The sequence below is a fragment of the Callithrix jacchus genome, chromosome X (genome assembly GCF_049354715.1).
Source record: "Callithrix jacchus isolate 240 chromosome X, calJac240_pri, whole genome shotgun sequence".
Taxonomy (NCBI): Eukaryota; Metazoa; Chordata; class Mammalia; order Primates; family Cebidae; genus Callithrix; species Callithrix jacchus.
The window spans coordinates 3,845,917-3,861,234 of NC_133524.1; positions in this window are offsets into that span (position 1 = coordinate 3,845,917).

Consider the following 15,318-nt stretch of genomic DNA (forward strand, 5'->3'; position numbering starts at 1 on the left):
TACTTTGTTATTTGACCGAGCTGGAAGAGGTCTTCCCAGGGCATCTGGAAAGGGGTTCTCCAAGCAATATAGTGATGGATTCCTGTCTAGATTGAGCCAGGGATGGATATACCCACCTATGATTTGGTCTTAGAAGGCAGGCAGGGAATTCTGATAGATGTTTAGTTACAGTAACACGGTTTCAAATTTCAGTACTCAGATCTTATCATAATTACGGTAATGCCCTTGGTTGAGTGCCAACTGTGTTCCAGGAAAAGAACATGTCTTTTCTCATGCTCAACATAATTCGTTCTCATTTTCTCAGATGAGCCATTTATTGGGGCTTGAGTATTTTCATGCATCATTGAGACATCCCCAATGCCTAGCATGTTCCTTACAAGGATTGATTCACTGTTGTTAGCTTTGCAATCTTTCCTTCTTGTTTTGCTCCTTGTCACAGGATGGTACCATCATGGTTTTGTTTTGGCTTTACATGTTTGGACTTTGCTATAGCCTAGGAGTTGGCTACATTCCAGTACAATCCTCTGTACTTCTGCCTCTGCTGATGGGGCCAAGCCCAGTGTGACTAATCAAGGATGATGAAATTGATTTTATAATCAATTTTTATTTTTGAGACAGAGTTTTGCTCTTGTTGTCCAGGCTGGAGTGCAATGGCGCTATCTCGGCTCACTGCAATGTCCACCTCCTGGGTTAGTGATTCTCCTGCCTATACATACATTTGTGTATGTATAACCACGGTTATCAGAGACCTGCTGTGGTCTTAGCCCAGCTGAAACACCATCATTCCCAGTTTTAGAAGTCACCTTCTCTGCCATTTTTCAGGCCTTAATGTCCAACAGGGCTGGGCGTGGTCACTCATGTTTGTAATCCCAGCACTTTGGGAGGCCAAGGCAGGCAAATCACTTGAGGTCAGGAGTTCAAGACCAGGCTGACCAACATGGTGAAAACCCATCTGCACTAAAAATACAAAATTAGCCGGGTGTGGTAGTGCATGCCTGTAGTCCCAGCTACTTGGGAGCCTGAGGCAGGAGAATCGCTAACCCAGGAGGTGGACATTGCAGTGAGCCGAGATAGTGCCATTGCACTCCAGCCTGGACAACAAGAGCAAAACTCTGTCTCAAAAATAATAATAGTAATAATAATAATGGCCCATGGGACACCTTCTAAAAACAGCTTAAACTTTACTTGTTGAAGGAGGGCCCTGATCCTACGCACCTGTGTTTTCAAGCTGGACAACATCTTCAGGCTGAGGCTCACTTAGAAATATCCTCTTGGATTGCTTGAGGCCATGAGTTTGAGACCAGCCTGGCAGACATGGTGAGACTGCGTCTCTACAAAAAAATTAAGCATTAGCCAAGCCTGGTGGTACACACCTATAGTCCCAGCTACTCAGGAGATGGGAGGATCACTTGGGCCCGAGAGGGCGAGGCTGCATGAGCCGTGATTGTGCTATTGCATTCCATTCTGGGCAACAGAGTGAGACCCTGTCACAAAAAAAAAAAAAGCCAACAAGATTATGTCCTTTGCAGGGACATGGATGGAGCTGGAGGCCATTATCGTTAGCAAAGTAACACAGGAACAGAAAACAACATACTGCATGTTCTCTTTATAAATGGAAGCTAAATGATGAGAACGCACAGATGTGTAGAGGGAGCAATAGACACTGGGGCATTTTGGAGAGTGGAGGGTGGGAGGAGGGAGCAGATTGGGAAAGATAACTAAGGGCCCCAGGCTCCATACCCGGATGGTGAAATTATCTGTACAACAAGCCCCCGTGACACAAGTGTACTTATGTGAACACGTACCTCTGAACTTAAAGCTAAAAGAAAACAAGACAAAACAAACAAAAAGCAACTTTTGAAAAAAATGAAAAATTATAGAACTGTCCTTTCTTCTGAGTAACATGAAATTTTCCATGTGTGTATTATACTGTTTCCAAGTTAGAGGGTCTTGAATTCTAAATGGGTTTATAGGGATTGATTCATCCATAGTGAAACCCTGGGTGGTCAAATATTATAGTTGGACAGAACATCATTTAGTTAAAATTCATAACATAAAACAAAACCCTAAGCCACTCTTTCTATGAACTGAAGTTTTAAAAATCTGCAAACATAGAATGCAGTCAAAGCAATTTTATTCATGTATCAAGCTCTGACTTCTAAAAATAATGTTTCTAAACATGCCTGTTTATTTGGAGGCTTTTCTTGAGCGATTCCAAAGAAAATTCGATAGAAAGCATTGAGGATGCAATCGTTGTCTTCGCTGGTAACCATTCATTAGGAAATGCCTAGATGAGCCTGTAATTAATGTGGCCTGAGTTTCCTCTGCATCCAAGAGATCCACGAGTGTTTTTACCTCTGGGGTGCTGGTGAAGTTTCGGGAAAATGTACACTATGGTATTGAAGGAAGGCAGGTGAACACTTTTTCCAAAGGGATAAACAAAAGCACCAGAAAGAAAAACCTTCTTCCAAAGGGAAGCTGATGGCATGTGTTTGTGGTGTTGTTGAACTGGATTGCCAGATTGGAAGGTCACAGGTAACATTTTACTCAAAGAACACTAGTAATGATGTGTAGGGAAGTAACCCAGTAAGCACGATGACCTAAGAGCGAATGAATCATCGGGTGGCTGCAGTGGCTCACACCTGTAATCCCAGCACTTGGGAGGCCAAGGCAGGAGCATCGCTTGAGCCTAGGAGTTTAAGACCAGCCTGGGCAACACATACCAAGACCTCATCTCTACAAAAGAAAATTGTATTTAGCTGGATGTGGTGGCACTTGCCTATCATCCCAGAGACTTGGGAAACTGAGATGGGAGGATCAGTTGAGGCCGGGAGTTTGAGAGCAGCCTGGGCAACATAGTGAGACCCCTTCTCCATTTCAAAAGGAAAAGACAGTAAGTTAACCATGGGCACCCACCATTGTGTTCTGTACTAGGTTAATGAGGTTTCCTTTAAATAGTTACATCCCTATAATCTCAATGTGGGAAAGCAAAGAAGTGTGTGAAAATTCTTAACTGAGTCTCCTACATTCTACAATATACGACACTGGCCTTGTTATTTGGAATTCACTTGGGTCAGACCCTTTTTATATTTAGTTATTATTTTGAAGATACGGAGTCTTGTTCTGTTACCCAGGCTAAAGGGCAGTGGTGTGATCATGGCTCACTGCAGCCTCAAACTCCTAGGCTCAAGTGACTCTCCCACCTCAACCTCCCAAGTAGGTTTGGATTACAGGTGCACGCCACCATGCCTGGCTAATTTTTTATAAAGTTGGGGTCTCGCTGTGTTTCCCAGGCTGGTCTCAAACTTGTGAACTAAAGTGATTCTCCCGCCTCGGCCTCCCAAAGTGCTGGGATTATAGGCATGAGCCACCGCGCCCGGCCTGAATTAGATCCTTTTACTTCTCTTTCTGCTGATGGCTAGTCCCTGACGCTTGCAATTAACACAAAGGGCAGCATAGTAACGTGAGAACAATCGTTAACACATCAAGTCACACTATGTCTCTAAAAGTAACAAAGAAGTTTCGACCACTTTCTATTTTGGAAAAAGAGCTGATTTAGATTCTCACCTTCCACGATACCTAAAAATACCACAAATATATCACAAGAAAAGAAACTGACATAAAGACCAGAAGAATTAAGCTGAAATTGAGGAGCATAAATTAACCTTGAAACGATGAGACTGAAGGAAAAACAATGATGCCAGTTGCCCGGTCACTGTGGGTTCCAAAGGACTTTCTAAGCTTCATAGAGCTGGAACTTGGGGGGTGAAGATGAATAGATCTGACTACCTAAAAACGTCAAGACAGTTGTTGAAACATAAAACAGAATGAAAGCACTTTTACAATGAGCTTACAAAGTGCATGAGATGAAAGGCCAGACTGGGCCAGGTGTAACAGCTCCCACTTGGAATCTCAACGTTTTGCGAGGCCAAAATTGGAGGATCGCCTGAGCCTTTGAGTTTGAGACCAGCCTCAGTGACATAGTGAGACCCCATCTCTACAAAAATAAAAATGAAAAGAATTAGCTGAGTGTGGTGGTGTGTGCCTATAGTCTCAGCTACTCGGGAGGTTGTGGTGGGAGAGTCACTTGGGCCCAGGAGGTCAACGCTGCAGTGAGACCTGACTGCACCACTGCACTCCAGTATGGGAGACAGAGCAAGACCCTGTGAAAGAAAAAGAAGGAAGGACGGACGGGAGGGAGGGAGGGAAGCTGTCAAAGAAATGCAGCTAAGGACGAATGTGGCAGTTGTTTCTTTGAATCTACCAAACACTAGGAAGCTGAAGTGTTCCATACTCATGACAGGATTCATATACACTTCCGGTTGTAATGTTAATTCGGACCAAGCTTAGGGCGTTAGAAGTAATTATTATGCGTTAGTTCACTCACTTTATATCTAGTAATTTATTTTTCATAACTGAACTCTAGAATACAGCAAAAGTTTCATCGTTATAATTACCTTTTTAAAATTTATTTACTTATTTATTTATTTAGATACTCACTCTATTGCCCAGGCTGGAGTGCAGTGCCGCAGTCATAGCTCACTGCAGCCCTAACTCCGAGGCTCAAGCAATCCTTCCACCTCAGACTCTTGAGTAACTGGGACTACAAGCATGCACCACCACACCTGGCTTTTTTTTGTTGTTTTTAGACGGAATCTCACACTGTCACCCTGGCTGGAGTGCAGTGGTGCAATCTCGGTTCACTGCAATCTCCACCTCCTGGGTTCAAGTGATTCACCTGCCTCAGCCTCCCAAGTAGCTGGAATTACAGGCACCTGTCATCATGCCCAGCTAATTTGTTGTGTTTTTAGCAAAGATGGGGTTTTACTATGTTGGCCAGGTTGGTGTCAAACTCCTGACCTCACGATTCCCCCACCTCGGCCTCCCAAAGTGCTGGGATTACAGGCACGAGCCACCACGCCTGGCCCTACACCTGGCTAATTTAAAAAAAATTTTTAGTAGAGATGAGATCTTGCCATGTTGCCCAGGCTGGTCTAGAACTCCTGGACTCAGGTGATCCTCACAAAGTGTTCAAATGACAGGGACGAGCCACCGTGCCCAGCCTAGTTCCCCATTATTCAACTCCGTTCGTTCGTTTGTTCGTTAGTTTGTTTGTTTCTTAAGGCCAGTCAAATTTGGCAGTGGGGCAAGGCAATGCCTTCAGCACCTTAAACTAGGAGAAGGCATGCATTTCTGCTGGTTTGTTTATGTGAGGAAATCCTCAAACTCTTCATAAACAGTGAACAGAGTGAGAAAACTATGGTTACATCTTAAGATATATAGGCAGCAGTCCAAATTTTATAATACACTCCAATCTTACAGATATAAAAAGATAATGTAAAATGATGAGAAAATATAAAAATAGTGGCAGATGGAGTTCCTAGAATCTTCATTTTTAATGTGATTCTCCTTCTCCTACAAGCATGAATGATTTTCTTGTGATGATGAACCAGACTTCAGAACACACGACAGATGATTTCATAGAAGATACCAATTGAGAGATTTGGAAACCAGTGTGCATAAAGTGATGCATGGGTTAGAGTTATCTTAGGACTTGCTCAATTGCTGTGATTCTAGGACAGCGATAAGAGGGTATGAACTGTGTCTCATCCGTGAATCACAGTGTGTCACAGCTCCTGTCCAGTTAGTCAGCAACACTTATTGGATGAGACTAATACGAAGGAAACTGAAACCTGCTGAAGGACATGGGAAAAGCGAATGCCCTGACGCTGGAGGAAAACCGGTACTTCAGTAGCTGGTTCTTTGCGGCTGATTCCGTGGCATCCTCCTGTCAAAGTGAATGCGGGAACTTGGCCGAGCGAAGTTAAAGTTTATCTGGGAGAATCAATGGGAGACAGAACCCTAACATTTTTGAAAACAAGACTTGTCATCAGGTGGGAACTAGCCTTTTTCCTGACAAAGTCAGAGTTTTGAAGATAGTTTTATTTTATTTTATGTATTTATTTATTTATTTAGAGACGGAGTCTCCCTCTGTCGCCCAGGCTGGAGTGTGTTGGCACGATCTCGGCTCACTGTAACCTCTGTCTCCTGGGTTCAAGCGATTCTCCTGCCTCAGCTTTCCAAGTAGCTGGGACTACAGGCACGCACCACCACGCCCAGCTAATTTTTGTATTTTTACTAGAGATGAAGTTTCACCACGTTGGCCTGGCTGGTCTCAAACTCCTGACCTCATGTGATCCACCCACCCCGGCCCCCCGAAGTGCTGGGATTACAGGCGTGAGCCACTACCCCTGGCCCTGAAGATAGTTTTATATTGGAAAGAAAGAGATTGAGAAATACGTTATGTTTGAGTCCAGAAGTCATCCAGAAAGCACATGACATTTTTAAGTCTTAGAAAGAACAAATCTTTCTAAACAGATGTGATTGAGACAGCTGCATAGTGAGTTAAATGTTTTGAAAACACATGAATATTGTAACATTATTACAACCATGCTGACCCTGTTGGAAGAAGTAACAGCACATTCCTGGAAGCACTGACACAGTCACTAGTAGGAGAGGGACTTACTGCCACTGTGGCACGTGGGACATCTGTGGAGTCCTGAGGTCCTATTGCGTCTTTGAGGTTGTCTTCATGCCGAGAATACTGCTACATTCAGTTGAGCGCAGAATATCTTTGGGAAGAAGATATAGCGGTGGTAAAGGGACAGTTTGTGGGTTTTGTGTTTTGTTTCATATGAAAGTTCCAAAAGTTATAGCTGTACAGGAGCATTAGAAAAGGAATATCAGTGAATGATTTGCCTGCAAAGCACAAGAGGTATTACTAGAATTCAGAACAGTCTTAACCAATAGGGTCATAGCCTGCGTAAAGACAGCAAATACCATAGGGATCCACAGTGCGCCAAAAACATTCCATCTGGGACGTGAACAGGAGAGATGCAAGTAGCTGCGGAAGGCAGGAATGCTGGGAGAGACAGACCCAGGTAACCCAGAACCACGCTGAACATCGCACAAGGAAAGGACGCACAGGCCGGGAAGTCCTCAGCTTGCATTTCTCTGGTGCTAACAGTCACAGAAGAAAGCTTTTACATCATCAACTGGAGCACTTTATACAAACGGAGCATTCACTGTCATTTGTCTGGGGTTTTGCTGAATGAGTTCATCCCAGGTGAGAAGAAATAGGATGCAAGTTTCACAGACAAGCCTGATGCTACACACGAATGGCAAGAGACCCTCATGGAGTGGGGATGCTCGGTGATATGAAGGCCCTGACAGTTACAGAACAAAGCCAAGTCTAGACAGGAATGTAACCTGCTGTCTACAGCTGTCTAGAACCGAAGTCTGCTGAACACTGTACCGGCGTGCTTTATCAGGGAAACGGGAAGCGTGTCCGTGGGCCTGTCCAGAGAAACTGGAAAGAATTTCAGATTTCCAAAAGATCCCCAAAGGGCCGCTGAAGGAACTCAGACACGCAGATTTGGGGTAGAGCTCATCTGTGGAGGCAGCCAGCCTTCTGTCACGTGAGAGGAGGCATTTTATTTTTATTCATTTGTTTCTATATTAAAAACTACTTTCTGTAGAGTGATTTCAACAATGGATATCTCGGCCAGGCATGGTGCCTCATGCCTGTAATCCCAGCACTTTGGGAGGCCCAAGTGGGCAGATCACCTGAAGTCAGGAGTTCGAGACCAGCCTGGCCAACATGGTGAAACCCGGTCTCTACTAAAAATACAAAAATTAGCTGGGCGTGGTGGAGCTTGCCTGTGGTCCCAGTTACTTGGGAGGCTGAGCAGGAGGATCGCTTGAACCAAGGAGATGGAGGCTGAAGTGACCTGAGATCTCATCACTGCACTCCAGCCTGGACGACAGAGGGAGACTCAGGCGTGGTGGCTCATGACTGTAATTCTAACACTTTGGGAGACCGAGACGGGTGGATCACCTGAGGTCAGGAGTTTGAGACTAGCCTGGCCAACATGGCAAAATCCTGTCTCTACTAAAAATGCAAAAATCAGCCAGGTATGGTGGCATATGCCTGTAATCTGAACTACTCGGGAGGCTGAGGAAGGAGAATTGCTTGAACCTGGGAGATGAAGGTTGCAGTGAGCCAAGACTGTGCCACTGCACTCCAGCCTGTGCAATAGGAACCAGACTCCATCTCAAAAAAAAAAAAAATGGATTTCTTGCTATACTATTTTCTAAGCAAATATAATCTGTTTCCCTCAATGGAGTCTCTTTCCTGGGGTAAAAACACAAGCTTGAGACAAGTCTGTTTTTTTTGTTTTGGAGATAGAGTCTCACTCTGTTGCTCAGGCTGGAGTGCAGTGACACAATCTCAGCTCACTGCAACCTCCACCTCCTGGGTTCATGTAATTCTCCTTCCTCAGCCTCCCGAGTAGCTGGGACTACAGGCACGTGCCACCATGCCCAGCTAATTTTTTGTGTGTGTGTTTTTAGTAGAGACGGTTTTTCACCATGTTATCTGGGATGGTCTCGATCTCCTAACCTCATGATCTGCCCGCCTCGGCCTCCCAAAGTGCTGGGATGACAGGTGTGAGCTGCTGCACCCGGCCAAGACAAGTTTTATAAAACGTGTAGGTTAGTGGTCTCTAGCATATAGATGATAGATTGTTATAGAATCCACATCTTCTTGCAAAATATACAGCTGTAAAAATAATGTTGGGTCCTTTCTCAGGAGCAAGAATTACTGCATCTCTCACCCCCATAAAGATCTATATATGGCTCTATTTGCCTTTTAATTGATTTCTTTTATTTGTGTTTTGAGACAGGTTCTCACTCTGTTGCCCAGGCTAGAGTGCAGTGGTGCAATCATGACTCACAGCAGCCTGCACCTCCCTGGCTCACGCGATCCTCCTGCCTCAGCCTCTTGAGTAGCTGGGACTGCAAGTGCACACAACCCTGCCTGGCTAATTCTTGTATGTTTTGTAAAGATAGGGGTATTGCTATGTTGCCCAGGCTGGTCTTGAACTCCTGGCCATCCTCTTGCCATCCTCTTGCCTTGGCCCCCCAGGTAGCTGGGATTACAGGCATGAGCCACTACCCCTGACTGGCAAAACAATCTGAATTGTCCCAGACGCACTTTCCAGCTGAGTGGGAACAAGGCGATGTTCTGCCTTCTCGTTTCAGTTCTCATACTGCGAGCACATGGATATGTCCGTGATGGGAACTTTAGATCATTCAATTGCCGTTGACAGTCATGGTAGAAACTGCAATTACTTTTGCACCGACCTAATATTTCGCACCTACCTCTTAAAGGAAACACATTTCCCTATCTGATAAAACCATCATTACAGCCAGGCACAGCGGCTCACACCAGTAATCCCAACAATTTGGGAGGCCGAGGCGGGTTGATTATGTGAGGTCAGGCATTTGAGACCATCCTGGCCAACAGGTGAAACCCTGTCTCTACTAAAAATACAAAAATTCGCCAGGTGTGTTAGTGGGTGCCTATCGTCCCAGCTACTTGGGAGGCTGAGGCAGGAGAATCACTTGAACCTGGGAGGCAGAGGTTGCAGTGAGCCGAGACTGTGGCCCTGCACTCCAGCCTGAGCAACAGAGTGAGACCCTGTCTCAAAACAAACAAACCCCCATAATTACTACTGCGAATATAATGGCTCCCCGTGACGGCAGAGAGCCAGGTGGGCACAGGACAGCAACAGTTAGTAAATTCTGCCCCTGACGCATTTCCTCCGGAGGTCCTCTGTGACTCTGTTTGAAATCTCAGTCCTTGTTGGTTCTTCGGGATTACAGTGATACCGTTTTCATACCACCTTTTCTAAGAAAATTACAGCTAGATAGAAGGAATACGTTCTGGTGTTCTGTAGCACTACAGAATAGCTATAGTTTAAAAGGATATACTATAGGCCAGATGAAATGGCCTCCACCTATAATCCCAACACTTTGGGAGGCCAAGGTGGGAGGCTCGCTGGAGGCCAGGATTTAGACACCAGCCTGGGGAACATGAGGAAACCCCGTCTTTATAAAAAATACAAAATTAGCCAGTCACAGTGTCTTGTGGCTTCTGTCTGTAGTCTCAGCTACTTGAGAGGCTGAGGTAGGATTGCTTGAGTCTGGGCAGTTGACGCTGCAGTGAGCTATGATGGCACCATAGCTCCAGCCTGGGTGACAGAGTGAGACCCTGTCTCAAAAAAAATACACACATACACACATATATATGGGCCAGGCACCATGGCTCACACCTGTAATCCCAGCACTTTGGGAGGCCGAGGTGGATGGATCAAGAGATCGAGACCATTCTGGTCAACATAGTGAAACCCCGTCTCTACTAAAAATACAAAAATTAGCTGGGCACGGTGGCGCATGCCTGTAATCCCAGCTACTCGGGAGGCTGAGGCAGGAAAATTGCTTGAACCCAGGAGGCAGAGGTTGCGGTGAGCCGAGATCGCACCATTGCACTCCAGCCTGGGTAACAAGAGCGAAACTCCGTCTCAAAAAAAAAAACAAAAAACAAAAAAAAAGAGGAGGTTGGGTGCTGTGGCTCACACCTGTAATCACAGCACTTTGGGAGGCCGAGGTGGGTGGATCACTTGAGGTCAGGAGTTCCAGACCAGCCTGGCCAACATGGCGAAACCCCGTCTCTACTAAAACTACAAAACTTAGACAGGCATGGCGGCATGTGCCTGTAATCCCAGCTACTTGGGGGCTGAAGTGGGAGAAAGAATACGAGTTAGAGATGATGGATGTGCTAACTGCCCGGATCTCATCACTATACATTATATGTATCAAAACCGGTACTCCATGAATATGTACACTTATTATTTGTCAATCAAAATAAATAAAATGTAAAAATGTTTTAGGTGCTGACGCTGCTGGCGACACTATTGCAAGCAAGCAGCATGTCAGTTTCTGGTTTTGCATTTGCAAACCTTCCATTTTCTTCTTCACTTCAGGAGCACAGAATCAACTCCTTGCACATCGAAAACATTCAAAAATTTGTTTTCAGCTGGGCATGGTGGCTCATGCCTGTAATCCCAGCACTGTGGGAGGCGCAGGCGAGAGCACTGCTTGAGACCAGGAGATGGAGACCCACCTAGGCAACGTGGTGAGACCCGGTCTGTACCAAAATACCAATTGTTCGATTATTGTGCCTTTAGCAATTTCGTAGCTTGCATTTGTTTTCTTCTCTTTTTTGTTTGTTTGTTTAATATATATTTTTTTATAAAGACAGGGTTTCACCATGTTGGTCAGGCTGGTCTTGAACTCCTGACCTCTGGTGATCCACCTGCCTTGGCCTCCAAAGTGCTTGGATTACAGGTGTGAGCCACCATGCCCAGCCTGTTTTCTTCTCTCTCTCTCTCTCTCTCTCTCTCTCTCTCCTCCTTACGGGAACAAAACCTTGCATTTCTCTTTGCTGAATGAAGAGGCTGGGCCAGGGACCTACCCACGTCTCAGTATCACATCCTAGGCTGCTGCTACTGCTGCAGAAAAGCTCTGGAACGCACTGTACCCAAGATAAGGCATGAGCTTGCCGCAGGATGTCCGCCTCCAAACTCTGACCTCACCTGGAGCTGTTGCTTATGCTCAAAGTTTTTTCTAGAACTGCATCTGCATCTACATCTGACAATAGGACCTTCACCCAGTCTACAAAGACAGTAGCTCCCATCTCTGTACTAGTTGAAATTAATCATGAAAAAGACGCAGTATTATTTTCTCAGGGACATGGTTGGGTATCTGCAGGGCTTAGGGGTCCCATGGTAGGAGTTCATTCCTCTAAGTGTGGTATCGGCTTAGATGCTTGAGGGTCCACCCTACTTGGGATAGGTTTACAGGACCAGACAGGCTCTGCTTTTTCATGCTCACCCCTCCTTTCCACTGCTGAGCTTGGGAAAATTAAAAGAAAGTTCTCCAAGACCAGGCGAGGTGACTCACGCCTGTAATCCCAACACTTGAGGAGGTTGAGGTGGGAGGATCACTTGAGTCCAGGAGTGGGCAAGACCAGTCTGGGCAATGTGGCAAGACCTTGTTTCTATAACAAATTTAAAAATTAGCCAGGCATGTCTGGGCACAGTGGCTCACGCCCATAATCCCAGCACTTTGGGAGGCCAAGGCGAGCAGATCATGAGGTCAAGAGTTCAAGACCAGCCTGGCCAACGTGGTGAAACCCCCATCTCTATTAAAGATAAAAAAAAAAAAAAAGAAATTAGCCGGGCTTGGTGGCACGTGCCTGAAATCCCAACTACTCAGGAGGCTGAGGCAGGAGAATTGCTTAAACCCGGTAGGTGGAGGTTTCAGTAAGCCAAGATCAAGCCATTGCACTCCAGCCTGGGCAACAGGGCAAGACTCTGTCTCAAAAAAAATTTTTTTTAATTTTTAAAAATTAGCCAGGCATAGTGGCACATGTCTGTAGTCCCAGCTATTTGGGAGGCTTAAGTGAGAGGATGACTTGAGCTTGGGAGGTCAAGGCTGCAGTGAGCTATAACAACAGTATTGCACTCCAGCCTGGGTGACAGAGCAAGAACCTTTCTCAACAAAAAGGTTTTTTTCAGTTAAAACATTTTTTCAAAGGGGCAGGTGTGGTGGCTCACGCCTGTGACCCCAGCACTTTGGGAGGCTGAGGCGGGTGGATCATCTGAGGTCAGGAGTTCAAGACAAGCCTGGCCAACATGGTGAAACCATATCTCCACTAAAAATACAAAAATTAACCTGGCGTGGTGGTGGGCACCTGTAATCCTGGCTACTTGGGAGGCTGAAGCAGGAGAATTGCTTGAGCCCAGGAGGCAAAAGTTGCAGTGAGCTGAGATTGCACCACTGCACTCCAGCCTGGGAGACAGAGTGAGACTCCATCTCAAAAACATACATAAATAAAAAATAAATAAATAAATGTTTCTGAAAATATAATCAAGCAAAGGACTGGACAAAATTATTTGGTTAATAAACTCAATTTCTTTTGGCGGTAATGAATAAGAATTTAATAGTATAAACTTGGCCTTCTGTCTTCCCATGCAGGGTCAGGGTTACTTACATTTTTCATTTTCCTTTTTTTTTGAGTTTCGTTTTCTGTTTTAATTGTTGCAAGATGCAGGTAACCTACAATTTACCAGCCACTTTGTGCAATTGGATGGCATTTAGTGCATTCGCAACAGTGAGTTCGTGTTCGGTGCACAACAGTGCTGTGCACTGATCATGCCAGTCAATGATCAAGCACTGTTTTTTGAAAAGTGTCTCACTCTATAGCCCAGGCTGGAGTGCAGTGGCACCATCTCGGTTCACTGGAACTTCCGCCTCCCGGGTTCAAGTGATTCTCCTGCCTCAGCCTCTGAGTAGCTGGGATTACAGGCGCCCGCCGCCATACCCGACTAATTTTTGTATTTTTAGTAGAGATGGGGTTCCACCATGTTGGCCAGGCTGGTCTTGAACTCCTGACCTCAGGTGATCCACCCGCCTTGGCCTCCCAAAGTGCTGGGATGACAGGCATGAGCCACCGTGCCAGGCCCGACATTTCTCATTAACTGTGATGGGAGCTGGATCACCTTCTTTTCTGAAAGAAAAAAAAGAGAGTTGACAAATTGCAAGCTTTTCCTTCTGAGAGACTCAGGCCTGCTGTAAATGAGCTACATCCTTACTGATGGGCTTGGGAGAAAAACATGTTTGGAAAGATGAAATTAGCCAGCCGTGGTGACACGAACCTATAGTCCCAACACTTTTAGAGGGAGAATGGCATGAGACCAGCAGTTCAAGACCAGCCCAGGCAACATGGCAAGACGCCACCTCTACAAAAAATAGAAAGCTTAGTTGGCATGATGGTGCGCCCGTAGTCACGGCTACTGGAAAGGCGAAGGTGGGAGGATTGCTTGAGCCCAGGAGTTCGAGGCTGCAGTGAGCTGAGATTGCACAGCTGCACTCCAGCCTGGGCAACCTCATCTCTGAAAAATAGAAATAAATAGATAAATAAAAGACATCATTGAAAAGGCAAATAGAACCATACATAAATTTTTATGGGGGTAAGAGATGCAGTAATTCATGTTCCTAAGAAAGGACCCAATATTAGTTTTAGAGCTGTACATTTTGTAAGAAGATGTGAATTCTGTAACAATCTATAATCTGTCATGCTAGAGACCACTAACCAGCATGTTTTACAAAACTCGTCTCAAGCTTTTGTTTTTACCCCAGGAAAGAGACTCCACTGAGGGAAACTGAAACTCTATTTGCATGGAAAATAGAATAGCAAGAAATCCATTGGTAAAGCCACAGCAAGGAGAAAAGAATGCTGTGTCTGGGGGTTTTTAACGTTGTAAAAGCTCTATAAATCTAAGCAGTTTTCGCCTATTTTTATTTGCACATGTTTAGGTAACATTACAACAGTTTTATGAATGCTGGGATTGTGGCATTTGCAAGATGTTCTTGGACAAATCCAGGAAGACACGCAGTAGGCTGGAGTCCTCTGCCGCCTTCTTAAGCTCAGTCAGCACATCTTGACAACGTTGCCCCAATAACTAAGCACATCTTAGTTTCTTGGGGAAAGTATCATCAAACAGCTTTTCTCCAGGAGTAGCGGCTTCTAAACTCCAAAAATCTTCCTAATGCAACAGTTCTCTCCAAAGTAATCTTGCCTCAGTGAGGAAATTACTTTGTACCAACAGTTTGACATTAGGCGAAAGCAAGATAAGATTGTTTTTCAAAATATGTAGACCATGCTGCTGAATGTTTTTCTTAATGTTTAAAGATATTTGAGCTGATTCACCCCTTAGCATTTAGTCACCCCAATATTCTGCTTCATGTGTGTGCACTCACATGTGTTTTAATTGAGCAATCAAGATTTCAGTGAGGGGAGAAACAATATTCATTGCACGAACTTCTCATCTTGTCAGAACAACCAGACCTGACTGCGAGTAGCTTGTCCAGTCCCAGGCGGCTGGGTGTTGAGGTTCAGTGGGCGTCAGCAGCTCTTACTATTACTCAGGCCATTTCTTATCTCGGAGAGATGTCATTGGAACAATTTAGAATCTCTTCTCTAACTCATCTGATGTTCATAGACCTGAAAATTCTTTCAACATACTGACATAAAGCCAATTGAAAAGCATCCCAAATGTAATTTAATTTTTATTTTTTAAGAGATAAGGTCTCAGGCTGTTGCTCAGGCTGGAGTGCAGTGGTGGGATCATGGCTCACTGCAGCCTCGACCTCCCAGGCTCAGCCTCCCGAGTAGCTAGGACTATAGGCACTTGCCGCCACCACACCTGGCTAATTAAAAAAAAAAAAAGTTTTTATAGAGTTGGAATCTCATTGTGTTGAATTTGAATTCCTGGGCTCAAGCAATCCTTCCACCTCGGCCTCCAAAAGCGTTAAGATCACAGGCATGAGCCACTGCACCTGGCCCTAAGA